At 54.1% G+C, this 19,930-nt stretch overlaps 1 protein-coding gene across 1 annotated transcript in view; it reads left to right on the top strand.

Annotated features, from left to right (window-relative positions):
• Positions 1–19,930, top strand: part of TRAPPC9 (trafficking protein particle complex subunit 9) — a 544,505-nt gene that overhangs the window by 437,350 nt on the left and 87,225 nt on the right. The gene's annotated exons all lie outside the window — the stretch shown is intronic.

The following is a 19,930-nucleotide window of genomic DNA, read 5'->3' as shown; positions in this document are numbered from 1 at the left end:
GAACAAACGGAATGTGTTTTTGTTGACGTGGGAGGCTTTATTATTTTCTGGAAATGATTTCATTATCTATTCTAGGTCAGAAGCTAGCAATCAGCGAGATATATGTGTGTGTATATATATATAACCCCAGGTATCATCGTAAATTAGTATCAGTCTTTTGCCCAGTTAATTAAAGTGTGAACTCCCCTTTCACATGCTAGAAACACCTGGGAGTTGTTCCAGGAGCAGGGGGCCTTCCCGTTGGCTTTCCCTGGCTCACCATCAGCCTGTGAGGCCCCCTGTACTGCGGGGGGACCTGCCCCTCTGCCGGACCCCCTGCTCCCACAGATGAAGGCTGGGGGAGGCCTGTGAGCAGCCGGTGTGGCAGCAGCCAGTGGACCACGTGTTACATCAGGTGGCTCCTTCCATGCATCCAGCCTGAGGAGGAGGGGGACGCATTTCCACAGAGAATCAGGGTGTGCACCTGTGGTAGCTTCTCTTGGCCCCCAGACCATTTTCTAGGTTGGAGGGTCCTATCTCTTGGTTACCTGGGCACAGCCAGCTCCTTCCACCAGATGTGGGCAGCTGAGCAAGTCAGACACCCAGAGCCTCCCGCCTCTAGGGCTGGAACAGGCCCCAGGGGACCCGTCCTGTGAAACAAAATGAAATAAAACTTGTGTTAACGTATCCTGTCCCTCAAAAGAATTTCCCCGAGGCCCGAACAGCCACACTGCAGCCACACCCTGTGGTGGGCCCTAGAGGGTCCAGGCTCCTTCCAGAGCCCAGCAGGAGTCCCTGAGTCCACACTGGAGTCCTTACAGGCTTCTTTCCTCTTCTGCTTGTTAGCAGCGTTTGGGTCTGCTGCCCTGCACACGTCATGTGCATACCAGAATGTTGGTAGATAACAGGTGTTAACAGTACCACCCCAGAGAAGATGCTTTTGAAAAAATAATCCTAGGGCCTGGGAGGCATTTGTGCCCGGAAGCCTTGCTGGCAGGACAGGAGCTGCTTCCCTGCAGCTCCCCCAGCAGGGCAGCTGGGCGCCCTACCTGTGGTGTCCAGGGTGTCCGGCCGTGCTGAGGTCCTGCGCTCGCAGGATCCACACCCCCCAGAAACCACGCACAATGTTTTCCCGGTCAGATTGTCATAATTTGCTTGCTACCATATCTGGCTGTTTCCAGTGAACACCTTTATGAACAGATTTTTGTTTGATTTTCTGACCAATTTTCTGGTTTTGTAGTTACTGAGTCAAAAGACATGAATGTTAGACTCTTGAGCCGTTGGGTCAAAGGAATATGTGACTGTTGATGGCGACATGGACATTGTGGGAACAAGGATTTCTGAGGTCACTTTCCCTCCCGTACTGTGAGCGCGATTCCCGTGTGGTGGCCCATGAGAGCTGGTGGGCAGTTTTGCCTGCTTCCCCAGCCCCCTGTGAGCCCCATCCTTGGCCTTAGGACATGCCAGTGCCCACCTCCTGTCATGTGAGCTGTGGGTCCGACATGTCGGGGCCTCAGCCCCTCACACCACCCAGGGCCCAGGCTCTGTGGCGTTGGCTGTGCCCCGCCATGATTGGCCTCTCCTGACTATTCTCACGGGGTCCCTGACCTGAGGGCGTTCAGGTTTTACTGTGCAGGCTGCCAAGCTGTGCCCTCACCTACCTGAGCACTTACAGGTGCTTCTTGAGCTGCTGGACATCGGCCCACGTGGCCCTGGCTGACCGATTTCTTTCTCCAACGAGAATGGGCTTGGGTGGGCAACTCAACAAGATAACAGCTATTATTTAACCGTTTTGCACGTGTGTGTCACATGGCGGGCGAGGTGCGAGGATGTCACAGCGTCACTTCAACAGCCTTGCACACCAAGTGTGCCCTTCTCCAGGTGAGGACGCTGCGGCTCGGCCGGGTCAGGGGTCTTGTCCAGCAGTGCCCAGCCAAGTGGTGCCTGGTCCAGGGTCAGGGCCAGGTGTCCCCACACTGGGATTGTGGCCGTTCCACTAGATCACGTGATCAAAGTTTTCTATTCTTGCTGTGGAAAGCTAGGGAAAAATCAGAAAAGTTGGACTGAGAAAAATCGCCCTTTACTCACCCCCAAAACAACCTCTATTTCATTGGATTTTTGTGTCTTTCTAAGCCTTTTTGGAGTCCTCAAATTTAAATTTTGTTTATAGAGATGATCATACCGTATTTGTACTTTTGTGTCCCTTTTTTATTTGCCTGACAAAACACCAGTGCTCCCCATGTTACAAACGTATCTTATGCTCGTGCGCTGTTACAATTTCATCAAGTGGACCTGAGGCAACTTAGCACTTGCTCGGTTGCTGTTCCGAGATGTTCATCGCTCTGTAAATCACACGCACCACCCTGCACGGTGAGCTTTTTTGTGTTGTGGGGTCGTGCTGTCTGCAAGGATTCTCTGAAGTTGCTACTATTTTTGTGGTAGAGCGCAAACATGTCTGTGTTGGCTGTGTGATGGGGTGGCATCACCTGGGGGACAGGCCTGCTGCTGGCACCAGCTGCTGAGCGTCCTGGTCCTGGCTCTGCTGCTTCCTCGTGGAGTGATGTCCTCAGGCAGGTGGACGAGCTGGAGATGCCGAGGGCTCCAAGTGCTCAGTGAAGGCGTGAAGAGATGCCTGCATCCTGGCATCTCAGGGGCCAGTGGGGGGGCCCCTGGAGTTGCTGTGTGCCCGTTGGTCACGGAGAGGAGGAAGCTGAGATTCTGGGGTGCATCCAAAGGCAAGGCAGGATGGGGCAGGTCAGAGCTGTGGCAGGGCCTGGGACAGGACCCCACATTGGCATGGTCGGGCTGCAGCTTCCCAGAGGCCTCTCCTCTCCGTCTGGAACCTGTCCTGTGAACTGTGTGGGGCTGCGCCTCCAGGTTGTAGAGCCCCGCGTGCTCCCCGACTGTCTGTCCGTTCCACCGGTACCGGTTGTGGTGACTAACGAGGCTGAGCTAATTTGGGTGTCCCGCAGCCGTGCCCCCTTCTACCTCCCTCGGCTGGTGCCACCTTCCGTAGCTTCCCAGGTGCCTCGAGGATGGCCTTGTGCCTTCACAGACTGCCAGGGAATGCAGATTACATGTTGGCTCCATTACGTGGTGGAGGTTTTCACTGCGCATCCTCCAAATCCTCATCAACCGAGCCCCACCGCGTGCTCCGGCCCCGAGCCGTGGCATGCAGGCAGCTTGCGCACGCGTGAGACTAACAGGTCTAGGAAGCAGCGGGCACATGAGACCCGTGTGGGGACACCTGCCGCCCTGCCTCAGGGAGCATCTCGCCCTCATGCCTGGGGAGCACGACACGGTGTCCACCCTGCGCAGGTCTGGGCGGTCATCACATTCAGGGGTTTCTGTTACCCTAGGTTGCACAGAGAATGCGGGTTCTTGGGTTGCCTGTTCGTTCAGTAGGTTCCTGCTGCTGACCGTCCGCTCTGTAGCAGGCACCGCTCCAGGTGCCGGGGACCCGCGTGTAAGTTCAGCTCCATCCCTGCCCTCGAGACACTCCCAGTCTGATGGGGGAGGGGGACCCAGGGCTGTTACTGACCGTCCACGCACAGCCCGCTGTGTGCCGGGTGGGGGCCTGTGCGGGTGTCCTGGGAGCAGAGGCAAGAGGCAGCCCGGGAACCCGCCCCCTGCCCCTAGCTTGTTACAAAGGAGCCAGCTGTGCACTTGGGGACAAGGCACAGGACCCCCTGCAGACCCGTCACACCTGGGAGCTGACCCCTGCCTTCTGGCACCTGCTGCGTTCAGCCCATTTGGGAGTCTGGATCTGGGGGCCAGAGGGCCAGGCTGTCTTTGCCTTGAGGGTGGGCTGCCTCCCGGGGACCCTCCCAGGGTGTCCTTCCGTCAAACTGTGTCACGTGGAGGCCTCGTGTGGTCTTGTTTCTGACCTGAGATTCGTGTGGATCGGCTGCCGTAAGTCACCAGGTGCAGTCGCCTGCCAGACACCTTGGTTCCAGCCAACCGTCCGCACTTGGCCATGCGTGGCCTCCCTGGAGGCTGAGCCTGCCCCCGCCCCCCGCCTGTTCCCCAGGTAACTTAGCGGCACGGGGCTGTGGATTTCTCCAGACATCTGCTCCCGGGTGGGAGTGTTAGCCTGTGGCCCGCTGACAAGGCGGCCTTGCTGGGCTGACCAGGTGGCTTTGGTAAGCTAGAGAGGCTGGCAGGCGGGGGGCGAGGAGCCGACCCTGGCACCCAGTGATGGCCAGGGGCCGCTATGCCTGAGGCCCAGCTTGGGACCCAAGGAGCCATCTCACTGACCCTTTGGCACCTTTGCCAAATACAAATATGTAAATATATAAAGAACAGAAAAACAGAAAAAAATTGTAAAAGATATAAAACTAGTTATATTGTTTTTGAAGAAAAGAGGTAATAAAAAAAAAAAAAAAAAAAAACCCGTATACAAAGCCAAAGCCCCAGGCCACTCTCCATCCCCTCCTTGGGTATGACCCCATGGACTTAGCGGGTCCCTTGCTGTCCTGTCACTGGAGGCTGGTGGCCCTGCCAGCGGGGCCAGCTCTGTGCCCTGCTGCTCCTCGTGCTCTGTCCTCACGGCCAGCACCTGGAGACCCCCGAGTCTGTGTCTGCGAGGGATGGAACGTGCAGAGCCTCGGCTGCACACAGCTCGCTGGGCCTTCCTGTGTCCGGCTCTGGAGCCCGTGCCTGCGCTTCCGTGAGACCCTGTCACCCTCTCCCCAGCTCGCCCCCTCCACCCCAGTCTTCTCCTTGCCTTACACACCCTAGTTTTAAAGTAATGTTTGGAGCGCTACTTGTCATGACTTTCCCCGAAGAGTAACTGTATTTGTGGGTGCTTCCTGCAGCGAGTCAGGAGCTGTGTCCAGTCACTTTCTGTGTCACTTTTCTCCATAATCACCCCCTGAAATAGGCATTCTACTACATCTTATGGAGGAAACCAGTGAATTAAAGAGGATATACTTTGTCTCCAAATTTGCTATCTCTGCATCTGATCTGCTCCCTGAGGTCCAAGGTCCACACTCTGGCTGACTTCGGTTCTTCCCTTCATCCCCTGTGCTTCCTGCCCTCACCCCCTCCTAGCAGGTGGCTACTGAGCCCCTCCCAGGTGCCCGTCTCCCAGGTGCCGTCTGGGCTATGCTCGGGGTGGGGGGGGACACTCCCACATGCCCAGCTCTTGCTCCCCCTCACCTTCAGCTGCCTGCCACTTTCTTTGAGAGACACCTTCTTTTTGGAGGGGATTTCTTTTTTCTTTTTCTTTTTCTTTTTCTTTTTCTTTTTCTTTTTCTTTTTTTTCTTTTTCTTTTCCTTTTCCTTTTCCTTTTCCTTTTCCTTTTCCTTTTCCTTTCTTTTCTTTTCTTTCTTCTTTCATTAGTGTTCATTTTGCCAACATACAGAATAACACCCAGTGCTCATCCCGTCAAGTGCCCCCCTCAGTGCCCGTCTCCCAGTCACCCCCACCCCCGCCCACCTCCCCTTCCACCACCCTAGTTCATTTCCCAGAGTTAGGAGTCTTTCATATTCTGTATCCCTTTCTGATATTTCCCACTAATTTTTTCTCCTTTCCCCTTTATTCCCTTTCACTAATTTTTATATTCCCCAAATGAATGAGACCATATAATGTTTGTCCTTCTCCGATTGACTTACTTCACTCAGCATCATATCCTCCAGTTCCATCCACATCGAAGCAAATGGCAGGTATTTGTCATTTCTAATGGCTGAGTAATATTCCATTGTATACATAGACCACATCTTCTTTATCCATTCATCTTTCGATGGACACTGAGGCTCCTCCCACAGTGTGGCTATTGTGGACATTGCTGCTAGAAATATCGGGGTGCAGGTGTCCCGGCGTTTCACTGCATCTGTATCTTTGGGGTAAATCCCCAGCAGTGCAATTGCTGGGTCGTAGGGCAGGTCTATTTTTAACTCTTTGAGGAACCTCCACACAGTTTTCCAGAGTGGCTGCACCAGTTCACATTCTGGAGGGGATTTTCTGCCGTAGGATTTGTCCTGGGGGGCGGAGAGTGGCACATGGGGCCACCCCTCCCACCTCTTGACTCTGAACCTGGGAAATAAAGGTTCATGTCTCTGTGGTGCGGTGAGCTGCTGTCCTCCCCAGTGCCCTCTGGCTCCTTGGGCCAGGACAGGCCATCCAGCAGGAGATGAGAGACGTGGTCTCCGTGCTTGCACCACACCCCTGCTCCACAGGTGCTAAGAGGGTGGGTGTGTGGGCAGCTTTCGAGCTCTAAGAAGACGCAAAGGAAAGAGTCTGAGATCTGCAGGGTGGCAGGTACCAGGTTTCCAGTCCCTGGTTGGCACGGAGCTTATGAGAGCCCCCTGCCCACCAGAAGTGGGCTGGGCACCCTGGTCATGACAGCCTGAGCCACCAAGCCAAGAAATGTCCCGGCTCTCAAACTCATACCGCCTATTGACACAACGACCTTGTGACGGGCCTCTGCCGGTGTCAAATGTGCCTCATGTCACACGGGCCCCACAACAACTCTGAGAGATTGGGAAAACCACCCTTGTTTTATAGATAGGAAGCTTGAAAATCAGAGCGATCGTGTCCCCATCACCAGCACTTGGGTGGCAGAGTAAGCAATGATCCCAGGCCTGACCCAGTGAGGCTCCCTCTGTCTGCACCCCCGCCTCAAAGGGAGAGACCCTGATCAGAAGCCGACCGCTTGCCCCCCCCCCCCCCCCCCCCCCGCCACCGCCATAACCTGGGCGAGGCCGTGCATCCGTGTGTGCTCGGCTTCCTTTGCAAAGAAACCTGCACAAACAAGCCTCAGAATTCAAGAGGTGCACAAAGCTGTGTGCGAAGTCTCCTTCCTACCGCTGTCCTCCCCCGGAGCCACCCCGTCCCCCTGCCCACACTCCGCAGGCACCCGCGGTGGCTTTGTCCTCAGTGGGAGCATGTGAGAGCTTCCTGCTGCTTGTCTCTCTTGCTTAGGGACGCGTCTCGGGCGTCGCTCCCCAGCAGCACGCGCGGGGCCTCTGTGCTCTTACTGCCGTCGGATGCGTTGTCCTTCACTTACCCGCCTCTGGCTGACCCTCAGGTGGTTTCTGATCCTTTGCTCTGATAAACGTTGTCGGAACAAGTAAGGGTGCCAGTCCCCATGGGAGTGAGGCGCACTGGAAGACGCTTACTTTAAAGTTAGCAAGTTCTTTAAAAATATCCTCTGTTCCTGTGTCGTGCTTAGAAAGACTTCCCTCGCCTGGATTATATAGATCTTTTAAATTCTCACACTTCCATGGGCTCACCCATTTTAACATTTAGGTCTTTTATTTATGTGGCACGCATCCAGCCTTTTCCCAGAAAACTATTTATTTGTCTCCAAGTCATTTAATAATAACCTTTCTCTGCTAATTAGTGAGGTCATTTTTCTCATATGTTCAGGAAAATTTTTGGACTCACTTCTATTCATTGTCTTGTCCACCCATGAGCCAGGACCGCCCTCGTAACTATTACGGGTTTGTAGTATATTTTAAAATTTGCTTGGGTATTTGCTTCACTCATTTTCTTTTCTTTCTCTTTTGTTTACTTAAAATTATGGTTAGATATTCATAGATTTTCCATCTTGACATTTTTAAGGGTATAGTCCAGTTGAATTAACTGCATTCATATTGTCCCCCAGCAGACCTCTACTTTTTCATCTTGCAAAATCAAAACTCTGTGCCCATGGGACAGCTTTCATATTTTTATATAACTTCAGAAAGAGCTCATTTTGTTTTTAAATTTCTAACTATTTAACTGTCTCTTCTCGAACCGTGGTCATTTCCCCACTTCTGTTTCCTTAATATAATTTTGCTTTCTCTTCCTTTTCTTGATTCAGCTGGCTAATAGATGATCTGCTCTCTTTGTCAGTTCTTGTCCCTTCTCTTCTCTCTGATTGTGTCCCCATCTTCTTTCTGCTTTACTGGAGCTCACTGTGTTAGTTTGTCCTTACTGGTTGAACTGGATATTTAATCCATTTATTTAAAATTTCCTGTTACTGCTATCATTATTTTAAGGCTATGAATTTTCCTATAATTACTGCATTTCCTGTGTTCTGATATTTAACATTTTCATGTTTGTTACTTTTTAGGCACTTGCAATTTTAGTTTGTTTCATCTTTATCCCAAGAGTTGCTTAAAACCTACATGTTTTGTTTTGTTTCCTGGATTTGTTCTGACTTTCTAATGTAATGGCATTGTAATCAGTTTAGTGATATTTCCACCTCTGGGAATTCACTGGGGTTTCTTTTGCTTTTTTGTGAAGGCATATTCCTTGTTTTAGGCAGATTGAGTTGCAAAATACATCATTTAACCTCTCCTATCAGTTACATTGCTTAGGTCCCTGGGACCCTCACTTACTTGACCCACTGCAGACTTAGACATGTGAATTACACCTGCTGCTGCTATGGGTCCTCCTCAGCCTGAGTGGACTCCTGTCCATTGACGTGGTGGCCCTGTGTCCTATAGTACATGCAGCACAAGTGTGGATGTTCCTTGGTGCATAGATGTCCTCCTTGTTCTCATTCTGCTGAGCCCACTGTCACTTGAGTTGCTCTTCTCTGTCTCCTTCAGTGTTTGTTGCCTCGTCTAACACTGTAACTTTCATCCCTGCTTGCTTTTTGTTTGGCTGATATGCCTTTGTTTATCATTTTACTTTAAACATTTGAGATTTCCTTTTTTTTTTTTTCATGTGGTTCTCTTAGATGAATCATGGAGTTGAATTATGGTTTGCGAGCCAACTTTAAAGAGTTTTTCATTAATAGGTGAGTGTAGGCCATTTACATTCCTCGATATGGCACGTGTGTTGGTCTTTACTGTTTATTCTGTTACATGTTTTGTTTTTATAGTCTTTTGACTTTTGTGGTATTTTCTTGATTTTGTTTTCTGTGATCATTTTATTTTTCTGTCTCTTTCTTCCTAAAATCTCCAACTTCTCTTGTCTGACCTCCCCACCCTCACCACCTTTTAAGGCCTTGCCTGATGTAATCTTCTTCACAGGCCTTACAATTCTCTGAAAGCTCATTGTATATACAGATTATTTTCCTTGTGTGTGTTTCCATCCCTGCTAGGGTATAAGCTCCATGGAGGAAGGATATGTTTATTCTTCACTGTATTCTCAGCACCTAGATCTGTCACCAGAACATTTAGTGCCTGCTGAGTAAATATTCGCTGAAGGCATGAATGAGGTAGTCTTCACAGTGTATCTCTGAAGTAGGAGAGAGGAAGTGGAAAGCATGTGCAAAGCCATTCATTGTGTGAGTGGCAACTCAAAGACTGGAACACAGTTCCCATGATCTTGAAATTTGTGTCTCTCCCATCACCCCACACTTCCCTGGATCACATAATGAGCTCGTGGCCTACAGGTGGATTCCAGGCCTAGCTCTGCTGACTTCTCACCAGATACTCCCCTGCACCAGGATATTCCTTCCTGTAGAAGAAAAAAGGAGGAGGTAATTTTGTGATTGTGCACGGACTTATAGAAAAGTTGCAAGGACAGGAGTGAGAATCTTTTTTCTGCACTGTTTTAAAGCAGGTACCTGGACCAATGCACTGTCACCCCTGGATTTTTTAATGCCTATTTCTCACAAACAAGGGCATTCTGGTTTACACCCTCAGCATGCTACCCAAATCAGGAAATTAGCGTTGGTACTACCTACCATCGAGTACTGACAACCCGCTCAAGTTATGCCAGTTGTCCTACCAGTGTCCTTTGTACTTTGAGGGTCTGCATCTGGTTTGGAATCACTGGTTGCCCTGAGTTCTTCCACGTCTTTAGTTTCCCTTGGTCTGGAATAATTCCTCAGTCTTCCTTTGACTTTGATTACTTGGTGATCTCAGATATTTCTAACCGGCTTGCTCTAGGGTGGCCCGCAGTTTGGGTTTATGTGGTGTGCCCTTGCGACAGGATTCAGTAGATGTGTCTTTGGCAGGAATGTCACAGTGATGCCTGCCTTCCCCATGTCTCAGGGCGGCTCATGATTCCATTGTCCTCTTGCCAATGATGGTCATTGTGATTGTTTGACAAAGGTAGTGTCTGCCTGCCTTTTCTATGAAGTTCCTTTTTTTCTCTTGGTAATCAGTAAGTATTTCAGGGGAAGGTGCCTTGAAACTGTAAATATCCAATTCCTCGACAAACTTTACTTTGTTCGTTTATTTATATGGATCCATCATTCCCTGTTTTATTCAATGGGCTCAAATATGTGACTGTCATTATTTGTTCTGATGCTCAAACTGTTCCAGACTCGCCCAGTGGGAGCCCCTCAGGCTGACTTCATGCCTCATGATATGCCTCCATCAGTGTTGGAGCACGTGGTTGCTTCCTGGCACAAACATTCCAGATTCATCTCGAACTATAGCCCTGACACCATCATTTCTCCAAGCTGTGTCATTTCCTTCAGTGAGGATGGGCATTTAGAAGCAAAGATGCAGATGGGAGTGATGGCCAGCCCTCTTGATTGCTACCCCATGGCCTTCTCAGAAGACAGAGCCAGGAAACATACACATGCATGTGATTGTAAATACGCACACACACGTGCTTGCTCACTATCCCTGCCAGTGGTGGTAGCCACAGGATTACCTGCCCAACACCATGAGGCTTGTCCCATTTCCTCGCCTGTATGTCACTTCCTCGGCCTGAAGGAACTGGTTCTTGTTGCCTCCCATAGCCCGTCTCCCACACACCCCAGCCCAGCCACTCCCGGGATCTCAGCCTGTCATCCAAGGGGGCCTGCCCCACAGATGCCTCCTCTCCAGCTTGTGCTCCAGGCCCTGGCGGGGCTGCCCTCCGTGAGGACACCGTCTTCCCCCTGCTTGCACTCTGGCATCCTGCGTGGGGTGGCTCTATTGCGCAGATGCCCTCAACACCCAACCGGTCTGCCACCGACCCCTCCCACACCCTCAGAACTGGACTTGTCCAGGAAGGTCGGAGAGGGGTCTGCCCCACAGCTACCCGTGACACCAGGCCAGGCCCGGGCCTCTGGTGTTCCCTTTCTACCAGGTGAGATCTGCTTGTCCTTCCGGGCCCAGGTGAGCTGTGAGCTCTTCTCCAGCTCCACACGGCCCCCACCCCTGGGGCTCTTCTGATGCCTGCAGGAGTGTCTGTTCCTGTCGCAGGCTGTCTGGGAACTGACAGGTGACGTCCATGGTAGGTCCATGTCCCCGCACCCCCGCCTGTTCCTTACCTAACACAGAGTGGGCACAGAGCAAATGCTTGCTGAACGACTGGTAAAGCATAGCCTTCAACAAGTACTTGTTGAGTGAGCGAGTGAGAAACAGTCCGTGTCCTGGAGGAGTTTACAGGCTGCTGGGGAGAAAGGCTGTGTTCCCGGAGAAATACCTGTCTTCACGGGGGAAAGGCTCCCTGGTCATCTGCAAAGGGGCCTACAGCTCTGGGCCCTGATGGCAGCCTTCTGCCTGCCTCGGGAGGACAGCTCCTGTCCTCCTGCCACCGGATCACAGGGAAATCAAGAGATCCGACTGTGCTGGTTTGAGCTGGGGCTAATTAGTACAGCTGTAAACCAAGCCTAGGTCTCTGGGTTCTTACTTCCAGAATCCCACAGGAGTTTCCAGGCAGACCTCACATCTGTGTTTCCCACAGCCTTATGCTGCCCTCTTGGACCTTATTTTCAGCATCCCAGGATGCTGGCGTCTGCCCGCATGTCACTAGCTCATGAATACAAAGTGCTACTGGGGTGAACAGCTATTGGCATCAGTCCCCTTCGACGCCAACAGATGGGACAGGCCCCTGGGGCAGGTGGTAAATGACCTGCCCTGACCCAGGTCAGAGGCTGCAAGTGTTGGTTATACTGACTTGGCAGCCAAGACCCTTGCCATCTGCTGAGATTCTTCCTCCAGAACCAGACCCTCGGGGCAGGATCTTTCCAGTGAGGCAGCTCCCAGAGGGTGCAGGTGCTCGCAGCTCTGCAGGGCTCACTGGCTCTCCCTCTGCCTCCCGCCCTGCACACACCTGCCGGTCTGTGGGTAGAGTGTCCTCCTCGGAGGGGTGGGGCCCGGGGGCGGGGTCACCGACTGGGAAGTCACGGAGCTGGGTCATGATCAGTGTCTGTCTCCAGCCAACCACCGGGCGTGGGCTCTGTGGCATTGCCCTCGGTGTTTGCTGCACCTTTAACAGGATCGTGAATTTCAGGATTGCTGTCATGCTAAACCCAGGAGGGGGACATTTTGGTCTTTCTCTCATCTTCCATTGTTTCTTACAAGACAAACTTTTAACCCCTGGTGCTTCCAATATGGAAGGACACTTTCTCTGGATTCTGCAGGCTTCCCATGCCCCCGATTGCAGGGCTTATAGGAGAAAATACATATTCTTGCTGGAGCCTAAGCATCTTTGAACGGGGTGTCTGGATGTGGAGCAGCCAGGACTTACTGTTCCAGTTGGTGAGGTTTGGCCGCCTTGGATGCCTCGTCCAAGGACAGCACGGGAGAGGTCCTTGGGCACCTGCTGGGTGAATGGTTCTGTGGACACACTGGGGCGCTAAGGGCTCCTGGTAGAGGAGCTCTCTCAGGAGAGGGAGGAGTCCACTGACCAAGCTTCTTGGCTCTCCAGACTGCAGGGAGCCCTGGGAGCCATCCCCTTGCTCAGCCCCAGGCAGGGAGACTGACCACAGCCGGCTCCTCCTGGCCTGTGGCTCCAGCGCCCCCACCACTATGTCCGCCTCCCTGTGGCCTCAGGGCTCCAGGCCCGGCTCTGTGACCTCAGCAACTGCCTTGATTTAAGACCAGGAGATGGCTGTGAGAATCAACAGCCAACCGGTCATAACGTATTTATTTAATATCTGCTTTTCTCTTGTGGCCCTGTGGGGCATCTCTTAGGGGAATAAGGCTTGTCCTGAAGTACTTCAAGTGCCAGGCCCCGTATGCCCCATCCAGAGGGGCTGTGCCTGGACTGGTGGGTCACTCAAGGTGGGGGTGGCATTTGGGCTCCCACCGGCAGGTGATGCGATCCCCAAGGCCCCTGATGTTTGAGTCCTGGCTGGGCAGCACAGGGCTTTCTGGCAGTCCTGGGCAAAGCAGAGTCGCTGTTGCCCCTGGTCTGGATCCTGTCTGCAGCCTGCCCTGGGGAGGACGCGGCCTGCTGACCAGCCCTCCCAGGCCCCTCCCAGGCTCCTCAGTCGCATCTGTATTTTTAGCTGCAGCTTTCAAACCAAGGCTGCTGATGAGACAGGGAGTCCGGGATGAGCATGGTGGTGGTTGGGGTCCCCTGCCTTCCCTACGTTGACCAGTGTGCCCCCTCAGCCTTTTGCAGAGGTCAGAGCACCTTCTCCAGGTGTGGAAATAGAGGGCACATTCAGAACAGTCTGCTGCCTGGATGCCCGAGGGAGCAGGCACCTTGCCTGCCGTCCTTCCCTCACAGAAGCGGAGTCCCCCCAGGGCCGGGCACCTTACAGCCCAGCAGGCTATGCTCAGAGTCTAGAAGCCACAGTGGACTTCACCTGCAGAGGAAGGGGAACCTCCTGCCCGGGGGCCACGTTCTCTCGGTGTGGGAGGTGCTCCTCCTGGGCACTGGCCCTCCCTAGAGACACACATTTCCCACTTCGGCAGGCAGAGTAGCTCACATTTGGTAACTTGCCCCAAATCCAACGCCATGATGTAAACTGGATCTGGGTCATCTTCCCCGAATCACTCCACACGGCACTGCCGATCAGCTGGGGGAGGGAGTGGGCTGGGCTCCCTCGTGGTGGGGTGGCCACCGCCTCTGAGCTGTCCTCCGGCCCCCTCTATGGCTGAGCAGGTGGAGGGCCAGGTGGCCTGACGGCCTCCCTGCAGTTGGTGTCACTCACGGGCACTGGTGTCTGAGCCGCCCCCACCCAGCTGAGAGCCATCAGCGGCAGGAAAGACACAGGTCTGGGTGTGGAAGCTGTGCTTTCCAGACCTCAGTGACCTTGGGTCAGTCCTCCTGTTCTGAGGCTCTTTCTCTCGTCCCACAGCCAGAGTGCTGTCCAGGGAGATGCTTAGGGCCCAGAACTCTTGTGGGATCCAGTGTGAGCAGGACCTCAAGGTCACCTCACCTCCTGCATGTCCCACTCGGCTCCTGTGCTGGTGGGACTGGAGCCAGTCTGCTTCCTTCTGGTCTGCCCCTCTTCCCAGGCCTCCATCAGGCAGGGCTGGGGTGTTGGCCTTGCTGTGGTTTCCCCTCCTTCTTTGTCTCACCCGCATTGTTCAGAATGTGCTAAACATGCACAGAGCACATGCTTAGGGGAAAATGTTTGAAATTAAGCAGTTTAATTTCTTAGGAAGGGAAAAAGGTCTGGAAGCAAATGTGGGTCAGCTTGGGCTGTAGTACTAAGAGGTTTGGGGGAAAAGAGCCCCTTCCCATTTGAGAACCTGAGAAGGCAGCAATCCCTAACGAGGCGCTGGCCTCCGGGCCACTTTGAAGCCAGACCTTGAGCAGTCAAGCCAACTTCAAAGACTCAGCCTCCTGACCTTTCTCGGGCAGCTCCTGACAACATCCTTCTCCCCAAGGCCCTTTGCTGGGGATTCGTCCCTGGACCATTGATCCAGCCCAATAGCTGGAAAAAAACAGCCGCATAACCTTCGTGCTCAGGGACGTCAGTTATATTAGAGCACGAGCTCCTGTGCTTGAAACAAGTTCAGCACATCTCGCTTGATGCTGGAACTGCGTAGCTCCTGAAGGGGCAGAGAAAGGCAGGCATCGGCCTGTCTCCCCAAATCACAGCAGACCAGAGGGAGCGCAGCCTTGGGGGCCAAGTGCCTGGCTTCTCCTCCCCATGGAACCTTTTCACTCCATGAGTGGGGGTTGGTGCACCTGCAGAACCCACTCCCTGAATCTGCAGCTGGACCACGGTCCCGACGCACGTGAGGCTGGGGAGGATGGAAAAGGCGCATCCGTGGACAGAAGTGCCTGGTGACACTGCTGCTCCCTACAAACGGAGACGCGCTGCAGCAGGACGGTGGTGATGAGTTATCTTATGTGGAGGACGCCTGAGAATCTAATGATAAACCCACATGCAAACAAAGTTCTGCGTCCCCTTTTCCAGGGAGTTGGCCACTTCCCACAAGTGTTGCACCCCGGGTCGCCCCGAAGGCCACTGGTTCTCGATGAAGAACCTGCTTCAGAAGGGGGTGAGAACAAAGCATGTCACCACGAGGTGGCCGCGGGCCGGACAGCTATGTAGACGAGACCACCTCCACTCTGTCACGAAGGGAGCCCAGGGCTCAGAGCTGTTAACGCTTCTGATACAAGAGAGCTCGGTGCTCGTCGAAGGAGGAATTTCGCGGACAAGAGAGAGTGAGCAGAGCGCTAGAAGTTTATTAAGCAGAGATACAGAGAAAGCTCTCAGGAGTGAGGGGGTCTCTACAGGGTTGCCACTGAGGGCTTTTAGGGTTTCCTTTTATAAGAAACTGACCAGGGGGGCTCCCTGGGTGGCGCAGTGGTTTAGCGCCTGCCTTTGGCCCAGGCGCGATCCTGGAGACCCAGGATCGAATCCCACGTCGGGCTCCCAGGGCATGGAGCCTGCTTCTCCCTCTGCCTATGTCTCTGCCTCTCTCTCACTCACTGTGTGACTATCATAAATAAATAAATAAAAATAAAAATAAAAAAAAAAAAGAAACTGACCAGGGAACTTGGTAAATTTCGTGCCAGTATCAGGGTCACTGTTTAGAACAAACATGATGGACTTGTAACTACCCCGATCACCAACCAGAGGCGTTTGCAAATACCCTGAGCCCCAGCAAGGTGCCCCCTTCTTTCTGGTTAACATCTCCTCTGTAACATTTCTCTACATCCAGGGCTTCTGTGAGCCTAGTCAGGGAGCCCACGGCCTTGAGATTCATGTGCCCTCTTGGTTTGAGCAGGGACTACTGATGACACCTTAATGACCTATTTCTTTGTGGTCTGGTGAGTTTCTGTGATTACTGAGTAGCCATTAAAGGGGGGGGGACCCCCTAACATCTTGGAGCTAGGGAGTCAGGTTTATTTTCCTATTTTTACCATCTTATCTCTGTTTTCTTGGGAAGGGGAGGAGCCTGAGTCTGGGGCCTTTCCCTTATCTTCCCCTGCCTAGCTCCATCTGCCCCTAACTGTTCCTACGTCACTTCTGCTCTGAATCCCACAGGACTCAAGGCACATGCACGCCCCTCTGGTCAAGGATGGGCGCTCATGGAAAGCAGCTCTCCTCGCTGTATGTGTGGCTTCAAGGAAGTACAGAGGTGCAGCCGTGGGAAGGTGCCAACAGCCCGGCCCTGCCCGCCTGCACGGTGGCTGCTCTGCTGGGAGCCACGTGGTTCCTGGGACCCACAGGCCACTCTGTGTTGCAGGCTTGTCAAGAAGCCGCTGCGTTCAGGTGGCCGAGGTTGGGTGCAGGCCCCCCAGCAAGAACGCGTGGCTCTTCTGCCTTCCGTGCAGGGAGCTCGTTCATTTAGCACTTGCTTCCCGAACACATGCCATGAGCCCAGCTCTGGGCCAGATATGGGGTGCAAGGAGGTGGGCTGGGAGAAACGCTGGAGGCAGTGTAGCTGGTGTAATGGAAAGAGCTCGGTGGGTCTGGGCCTCAGCGCTTAGCGCCCTCCTGGCTTATTGGATGGCCATGAGCATGTCGCCAGGATCGTTAAAGCCTCCCTGTGCTTGGGGCCGGGGACACAGCGGCACCTAGGAGAGGCTCGGGCCTGTCTCTAGGCAGCTGACCATCTCATGGAGAGGCGCAGCTCCTTCCAGTTGGCCTTGGTGTGAGGAGGCTCTGCTAACCTAGTGGTGGTAACACAGACGAGTGAGTGCAGGCCTCGTCTCAGAGCCGAGGAGCAGACCTGCGCGCAGCTGGCGTTGAGCAGGTGGGTGGACTCTGGTTCCCAGGACAGAGCTCGGTCCCCATGTAGGGGAGCAAGGCAGTCATGGGCCATAGGTGTGGGTGGGGCCCCCCTGGAGAACAGGCCATGCTGCTGGGGGGTGCCGGAGGTGGAATGGGGCTAGAAATGTGGCGAGTGGTCATGAGAGCAGGAGGAAGTCGAGGGCTGAGGGCAGAGGCATCTCGGTCACCACTCGCTGCAGAGACATGATGACAAGCCCTCGTGGTCTGCAGTGATACCCAGTCCCCTCCTCTCCCTGCCCCCTCAGCGCGTGTTGTGCGCCCCAGGCCCATCCCAGCCGAGATTCTGGAGCTCCCGCTCACTCGTCCCACCTCCGCCCTCCCCGAGAGACCAGCCTCCTTCCTCTCTGGGTGGCACTTACTCATCTGCGTGTGTCATTCTCTGTGATCTTCCTGAGGCCTGAATCCATCCGTTATTTGGCTTCCCAGCCCCTTGTGGCACCTTGCGTGAGCCTTCGACATGTACTGGCCCAGGGTCCAACCTGGGATCGGTGCTTCTGGACGTAACAGGCAGCCTGAGCGAGGGGAAGGAGCCCCGGGGTCTCCTGGACCATCAGTACACTCACAGGCGATTGGAGCTCAGAGGTCATCATGATACTTGACATAAAGGAATGGCAGGGCCGGGAGGGCAGGCAGGAGGGATTGCTCGCATCGGACTTTCTGTTCTAGATCCAGTATTCTGTATGGGACACCTTGGTTTGTTTGGCCAAGTTTTGTTAAAAATCCGTTTGAGCTTTTGAGAAACCACAGGAAGAACATCACATCCTGCATTTTATCATGGCCTTGTGTCCCACACTGTACATGGGGCTCCTCTGTGGACGAACCTGGGGGCAGCCGACTCACTGTGTGGAGGCGTGTGTGTGTGTGTGTGTAGGGGAGAACCAGAGACCCCGGCGTGCCCTGCTCGGGAGTGACATTCAGCTCCAGGGGGAGCTGGGCACCCCGTGATGGTCGCATTAGGTCACATTAGGACCGTGGTCGCTATTGTCCTTACACAGGTGGTTTTCTTCAGCTTGTTCTCAACTTGAGAAAACTGGGGGTTTTTCTCTAGAAAACCAGATCAACTTGGTTAATACAGCCATGGACAGCTTGGGAGAGTCTTCCGTTGAGCTGTTGGTGCAGCGAGCCGGTGTTCGGTGCTGCCATGTGTCCCAGGGGCTGGGCTGGGCTCCGTCCCAGAGGCACGGAGATAGAGTGTATGTCCTCGACAGCTCACGTCCACCTGGCCGGCTGCGTGGGGACGGAGCTGGCATCAGTGCCCGCTCTACACGCTCAAGGACGAGAGCCGCGAGCAGTGTCCCCGGTCGGTCATTCCCTTCCAGACACCAAACCCGCCATGCTGTCCTTAACGAGGAAGCATTAATTTCCCTGCTTTCTGAAGCTGTGGCATGTCATCACCCACACACCTTTTTCCATTTCTGGAAGCATGAACTTTATTATGCAGAGATTCAGCTTTGCTTAGTAAGCACCAGAGAGCCCTGCATTAACTAAATGTCCGTGGGTCATCAGGACAGCGAGCAGTATCGATTGCTGCTTCTAAAAGTGGAAACAGGATGGGCTTTGATGATCGATGGTCGAGGAAGGCGCGGTGTGAGGATGGACCCACAGGCTGAGGACCGGCTCTCAGGAAGCCATCTGGTTCCACTGGGGGCAACTCTGTTCTAGCCGCTTCCTGAACTTTTGGGTGGCCAGGTGTTGGGGGGTGGGCAGGGGGACATGAGGGAGCTCCAGCCCTGGAGAAGCCGGTCCATCGGCTCGGCCTAGGCATCCCTGGTTGGTGTTGTAAATTGGGAGGCTCCCAGTGCCTGGTCTGGGGCTGAGCAGGGAGGTGTTCACGGAAGAAGCAGCATGTGAGAAAGGGCTAGAATTGGGGGTAGGCTCTCAGCATGGAGAAACAGGGAAGAGTCCTAGGGAGACAGGAGGTTTCCAGGGCTGCAAGGGGGCCGGCGCAGGCAGTGTGTCGAAGGGGTGACGAGGCGGGGGGTGAGGGTGGTGGGCAGTGTGCCCGCATTAGCAGATGGGGTTTCAGCTCTGCTCACCAGCCCTGGCCTGGACGAAAGTACCGGAGCTTCTAGAATGTTCAGTGCATCGTCCATCCTTTGGCATCCAGGCCCCTCCTGGTGTGGTTGTGTCACAGGTGACGGTCACGGCAGCTGGGCTCCCCTGCACATCCCTCCCCGCCCCCTCCCTGTGCAGCCACTTTTTGCAGTGCCTTTCCAGCTGCCCACTGCGTATAAACATCTGACGAAAGAGCTCAGAGAAAATGTAAATCAGTTGCAAAGTACATTACGAATCTTGGCGAGGATGCAGAATTTCTTGATGTGGGTGAAAACCATACGGGAGAGCAGGAGAGCCGCCGTTGGACCCCCCACCGCCCCAATCCAGGGCGAAGGAGGGCCGTGGGCCAGGGCCTGAGAAGGCTGGGGGGCTCCAGGAGGCAGCTGAGACCCAGGGAGGGCTGCGGGAAGGCGGCCTGCTGCCCCCGGCGGTCCGTGTCCGGGTGTCGGCGGCAGAGCGGCCACGGCCGGTCCTGCTCACACCTGCTTGGAAAAGACGTGGAGAGAGTGATCCTAACTCGACTGTGGGCTCTGTTAAGGAATCGGTACCTGAGGTGAACGTAACCTGAGTTTTATTAACTAACTCACCCTCAAGTAAACTTGTTTTCATCATTTTTTTTTTTTCATTTCACTTTCAAAGCAAGGCCCCAGTCACACCTTATTTCCACGATGCGCTGTGACTGTTTGGTCCCATTTGCATGTGGATTTACTGAAAAGTTGAGCAGTTCTGAGATGGTGAGGCTCCTCCTTGGGACAGCTGTCTGTTCAGCGGCCGGCTGAGGACGGTTGAGAGGCAGGGCCCCACGGGGCAGGTCCCTCGGCCCCTTCGCCCCTTCACTTGGGCTGGCTGTGTACCCCCACCCCCGCCCCCCAGGATCTGCAGCAGCAGCTAATGAGCAGCCCGTGGCACCCACGGTTTTCCTGACAGGGAAGGGGCTTCATCTCTGGCTGGGAGGAGGCAGAGGGCCAAAGGGACCCCGTGTCCCACTCCTGACTCTCGGGGGACAGGGCATGGCGCCCCCATTGCCACCCTGGCTGGTGTGTCACTGAGCATGGCCGATGTGCAGGACGCTGGGCCTGCGCTGG

This window comes from Canis lupus, chromosome 14, assembly GCF_048164855.1.
Source record: "Canis lupus baileyi chromosome 14, mCanLup2.hap1, whole genome shotgun sequence".
NCBI lineage: Eukaryota > Metazoa > Chordata > Mammalia > Carnivora > Canidae > Canis > Canis lupus.
This window is presented reverse-complemented; position numbering and strand designations above follow the sequence as displayed.